This window comes from Bos taurus, chromosome 21 (genome assembly GCF_002263795.3).
Source record: "Bos taurus isolate L1 Dominette 01449 registration number 42190680 breed Hereford chromosome 21, ARS-UCD2.0, whole genome shotgun sequence".
Classification (NCBI taxonomy): Eukaryota; Metazoa; Chordata; class Mammalia; order Artiodactyla; family Bovidae; genus Bos; species Bos taurus.
In genome coordinates this window covers 19,699,664-19,705,663 of record NC_037348.1, presented here as the reverse complement: position 1 = coordinate 19,705,663, position 6,000 = coordinate 19,699,664, and positions in this window count along the sequence as shown.

The following is a 6,000-nucleotide window of genomic DNA, read 5'->3' as shown; positions in this document are numbered from 1 at the left end:
TTTGTCTCTTTTCACAGCCTTTGTTTTGAAGTCTATTTTATCTGATATGTGTATTGCTACTCCTGCTTTCTTTTGGTCCCGATTTGCATGGAAAATCTTTTTCCAGCCCTTCACTTTCAGTCTGTATGTGTCCCCTGTTTTGAGGTGGGTCTCTTGTAGATAACACATGTAGGGGTCTTGTTTTTGTATCCATTCAGCCAGTCTTTGTCTTTTGGTTGGGGCATTCAACCCATTTACGTTTAAGGTAATTATTGATAAGTATGATCCCGTTGCCATTTACTTTATTGTTTTGGTTTCGAATTTATACACCCTTTTTGTGTTTACTGTCTCGAGAATATCCTTTGGTATTTGTTGGAGAGCTGGTTTGGTGGTGCTGAATTCTCTCAGCTTTTGCTTGTCTGTAAAGCTTTTGATTTCTCCTTCATATTTGAATGAGATCCTTGCTGAGTACAATAATCTGGGCTGTAGGTTATTTTCTTTCATCACTTTAAGTATGTCTTGCCATTCCCTCATGGCTTGAACAGTTTCTATTGAAAGATCAGCTGTTACCCTTATGGGAATTCCCTTGTGTGTTATTTGTTGTTTTTCCCTTGCTGCTTTTAATATTTGTTCTTTGTGTTTGATCTTTGTTAATTTGATTAATATGTGTCTTGGGGTGTTTCGCCTTGGGTTTATCCTGTTTGGGACCCTCTGGGTTTCCTGGACTTGGGTGATTATTTCCTTCCCCATTTTAGGGAAGTTTTCAACTATTATCTCCTCAAGTATTTTCTCATGGTCTTTGTTTTTGTCTTCTTCTTCTGGAACCCCTATGATTCGAATGTTGTAGCGTTTAATACTGTCCTGGAGGTCTCTGAGATTGTCCTCATTTCTTTTAATTCATTTTTCTTTTTTCCTCTCTGATTCATTTATTTCTACCATTCTATCTTCTAATTCACTAATCCTATCTTCTGCCTCTGTTATTCTATTATTTGTTGCCTCCATAGTGTTTTTAATTTCATTTATTGCATTATTCATTATATATTGACTCTCTTTTATTTCTTCTAGGTCCCTGTTAAACCTTTCTTGCATCTTCTCAATCCTTGTCTCCAGGATATTTATCTGTGATTCCATTTTGATTTCAAGATTTTGGATCAGTTTCACTATCAGTATTCGGAATTCTTTATCAGGTAGATTCCCTATCTCTTCTTCTTTTGTTTGGTTTGGTGGGCATTTATCCTGTTCCTTTATCTGCTGGGTATTCCTCTGTCTCTTCATCTTGTTTAAATTGCTGATTTTGGGGTGTCCTTTCTGTATTCTGGCAGTTTGTGGAGTTCTCTTTATTGTGGCGTTTCCTCGCTGTGTGTGGGTTTATACAGGTGGCTTGTCAAGGTTTCCTGGTTAGGGAAGCTTGTGTTGGTGTTCTGGTGGGTGGAGCTGGATTTCTTCTCTCTGGAGTGCAATGAAGTGTCCAGTAATGAGTTATGAGATGTCTATGGTTTTGGGGTGACTTTGGGCAGCCTGTATCTTGAAGCTCAGGGCTGTGTTCCTGTGTTGCTGGAGAATTTGCTTGTTATGTCTTGCCCTGGAACTTGTTGGCCCTTGTGTGGTGCTTGGTTTCAGTGTCGGTATGGAGGCGTTTGATGAACTCCTGTCAATTAATGTTCCTTGGAGTCAGGAGTTCCCTGGAGTCAGGGTTTAGATTTAAGCCCCCTGCTTCCAGTTATTGGTCTTATTTTTACAGTAGTTTCAAAACTTCTCCTTCTATAGAGCACCATTGATAAAACATCTATGTTAAAGATGAAAAGTTTCTCTACCATGAGGGTCACCCAGAGAGGTTCACAGCGTTACATGGAGAAGAGAAGAGGGAGGAGGGAGTTAGAGGTGACCCGAATGAGATGAGATGGGGTCAATAATGGAGAAAGTGGGCTAGCCAATAATCACTTCCTTATGTGCACTCCACAACTGGACCACTCAGAGATGTTCACGGAGTTATACAGGGAAGAGAAGATGGAGGAAGGAAACAGAGGTGGCCAGAAGGATAAAAGGGGGGAATGAAAAGGAGGGAGACAGATCCAGCCAGTAATCAGTCCCCAGTCAGTTGGGTAGAGTAGAGAGGGGTTAGGGAGGAGACACAGGTGACCTGGTGGAGAAAGAGGAGAGTCCAAAGCGGGAGAGAGCAGTAAAGCCAGTAATCTCGTTCCCTAGTGAAAAATGGGTACTGAAGATTGGGTTCTTAAAGGTACAAAATTGGTAACAAATACATAAAAGCAAAAATTAAAAATCTAGAGCAGAGTTTGGAATTTTAAAAATACGATGTTAAAGAAAAGAAGAAGGAAAAGAAAGAGAGAAAAAACGAACAAACAAAAACAAACAAGGTCGCAAAAACTATAAAGAAAATATAGGTACAAAATTGATAACTAATACCAAAAAGCAAAAGTTAAAAATCTAGAGTAGAGTTTGGCATTTCAAAAATACAATGTTAAAAAAAAAGAAGAAGAAAAAGAAAGAGAAAAAACAAACAAACAAACAAAAACAAACAATGTCACAAAAATTATAAAGAAAATACAGGTACAAAATTGATATCAAATATCAAGAGGATAAATTAAAAATCTAGAGTAGAGTTTGGAATTTCAGATATACAATGTTATATAAAAGAAGAAGAGAAATAAACAGAGAGAAAAAAAAGTCACAGAAATTATAAAAAAACTATAGGTACAAAATTAATAACAAATACCAAAAAGCTAAAATTAAAAATCTAGAGTAGAGTTTGGAATTTCAAAACTACAATGTTAAAGAAAAGAAGAAAAAAAAAAAAACAAGGTCAAAAAATTATAAATATATATATATGAAGTTTGCTGAAGAAAAAAAAATAGGGTCTTTTTTTTTTGCAAAGTAATAGGTTATAAAAGTGAAAATTAAAGGAATAATAGAGGACTTAAAATTTTTTTTCTGAATTTTAAAAAAAGAATGAATGAATGATCATAAAAATAGTAAAAATATATCGAAGACGTTTCTCTGGTTTTGTTGTGAGTATTGTGGGTTCAGCTCATTTTTGGCTAGTTCCTTGGTCCGACTTTTATTTCTCAAGACCTATAGGCCCCTTCCTATGTAGTCGGTAGTAACCACAGGGTTTTAATCTATTGCCTGTAGCTTCCAAGGCGGTTCCCTCTGTTATAGCTTCTTCTGTTTGCTGGACTCTTCAGTGTCTGGTTTCCGCCCTGACACAAAGGGGATGGTGGAGGACACTTTTTTTTTTTCTTTTTAGGCTCACTTGTTCAGTCGCACTGTGGGGAGGGAGGGAGGGATGCTGCAAACAAGTAACACTGGCGTGTGCTCCCAGTGCCTCAGCCACACTGGGTCTGCCCCCACTCACGGTGCATGTAGCCTCCCTGCCCACACTGCTCAGGCTTTAGGTTGCTCCACTGGGAACCATCCGTGGCCAGCCCTGGGCTGCCTGCACCTCCCAGGTCCAAGCCACTCAGGTCCAGGCACTTGGGTAGTCCTCAGAGGCACAGACTCGGTTGGGCCTGCGTTTTGTGCCCTTCCCAGGTCCGAGCAGCTCAGGTGATGAGATGTTTAGCGAGCGCCATTGCTGCAACTTATCGCCTCCCCGACGCTGGGTTATCTAGGTGTACAACCGGCGCACCTTCTCAGGGAGATGTTGACCGTCCAGACCCCCAAGAAGTTTTAGTTAGCAAAGAAGCCTGCTTACAGTTTTATAGATAATGTCTCTCTGGGGCTGCAATTGCCCGCTTCTGGCTCTGGCTGCATGTCACCAGAGGGGGAAGGTCTGCAGCCGGCTATCTCTGTTCAGTCCTTTGTTCCGTGCGTGGGTTGGTGGTGTCTTAGGTTAGGGCTGGCTTTTCGCGTGATAGATATCCCACAGTCTGGTTTGCTAGCCCAGATTATTTCGCTCAGATAGCGCTCAGGGTATTCAGGCCAGATCCTTACTCTAAGCGATGCAGCCCATGCCGCGCCTCCCTGCCCAGCCCCCGATGCTAATGGCGTGTGCAGGCATCTGCGCTGCTTCTCCGCTGGGGGAGTTATTGTAGGGCACGCAATCTGAGAGTTTTTATTGTTTATTTATTTTTTCTCCCTGTTATGTTGCCCTCTGTGCTTCCAAAGCTTGGCACAGATTCAGCAGTGAGAAGGTTTCCTGATGGTTGGAAACTTCTCTCTTTTTAAGACTCCCTTCCCGGGACGGAACTCCATCCCTCCCTCTTTTGTCTCTTTTTTTGTCTTTTATATTTTTTCCTACCTCCTTTTGAAGACTTGGGTTGCTTTTCTGGGTGCCTGATGTCCTCTGCCGGCATTCAGAAGTTGTTTTGTGGAATTTACTCGGCTTTTAAATGCTCTTTTGATGAATTTGTGGGGGAGAAAGTGTTCTCCCCATCCTACTCCTCCGCCATCTTGGCTCCTCCCTACCAGGATCTTCTTCACTTTTGGCCATAAGGGTGTTGTCATCTGCATATCTGAGGTTATTTATATTTCTCCCAGCAATCTTGATTCTAGCTTGTGTGTCATCCAGCCCAGCATTTCGCATGATCTACTCTGCAATAAAGTTAAATTAGCACGGTGACAGTATACAACCTTGATGTACTTCTTTCCTGATTTGGAAATCTTTTCCCAATTTCTCAACAGGAGGAATTGAGCAGCCATCCCATGAACCATGAGGCTTGGACAGCGAGCCCCTCAGGTGAGCCCACCCCAGACAATTCTTTTCCTGAAGCACAGAGACATTTCCATCCTCCTGGGAAGTGAGGTCCCAGGGTTGTGTTCAATTTGGTTTAGAAAAATATAAGAATCTGAGGTTCCTGCACTGAGACTTGTGGAGGTCAACGCGTACTTGCTTTTGTGGATAATATATTAGCCAATAGTCAGAGAACCTAAGAAAGAATTGGAAATTTTATTGGAACCAACCTGAGAAGTTTAACTGGGGAGACAGTCTCTCAAGAAGCTCCAAGAGCTGTTTTGAGGAGATCAGGGCTGGAGGTCAGTGTTTGTGTTACTTGGGGAAGGACATGAAACCAGCCCACGCCTTGGTAGAAGGTTGCTTCACTCAGGAAGAACAGATATCATGGTTCATGCTTTTAGAGCTTCCTAAGCATGGACATATGCAGGAAACTGACTTCATAGAAAAGTCTCCTGAAATATCCAAGTATGTGAGGGCAGGTTCTGCCAGTTTTCTCAGAGTACAAAGTGCAATCCTGACATTTTTCACGACTTCTTTCCAGAGTGGATTGCAGGTCAGTGAATTGCAGCAGCCAGTGACTTGATTTTGGAAGACCTCAGTGGTGGGCAACATTCTTTATCACACAATCTATTTGTTTCCATCTTAATTCCAATCAAGGTTTGGGAGGAATTTTCCCAGGTCAGGGGAGGATTCCATTGATGGGCCACTGGGTGTGCAATTCTTCTTCTAGTTCTGGTAACAGTAGCCAAACTCCTCTGGAACAATTGTCTCACTTGTCTGTCAGGCTCTCAGAAATGGTTCCCTCCTGTTGCTTCTTCCCATATTTCGAGTCATGGATCTTATAAAACTGTATGTAAGGTCACCTGGTCATCACCGTGTTTATCAGAGGCTCAATGACACATTTGTTAATGCGAGAAACAACACTCTTGTAAAGTGCTAGACTACGAGTAATATGGCGAGTGACATTAATAAGGTCATAGGGAGGAGTGTCATGTAAAGTCACAAGGCCTGGGTTAGAAGAACAAAAATGGATCTTTATATTGGGTCAGGTATTTCTGCCCTTCGGAAGATCTGGTTAACACGTACTGCAGATGCACACTGCACTCTTCAGGGCAGCTGCTGCTGCTGCTGCTGCTAAGTCGTTTCAGTCATGTCCGACTCTGTGACCCTATAGACGGCAGCCCACCAGGCTCCCCTATTCCCGGGGATGCTCCAGGGAGGAGGTCAAAAAAGGAAGAGATGAATTTTGTTTAAATTTTTCTTGTCTTGCCTTAAAATATGAATTCTATTTGATTGCTTCTTAAGATTTGCCTGCCACGGGAACCACG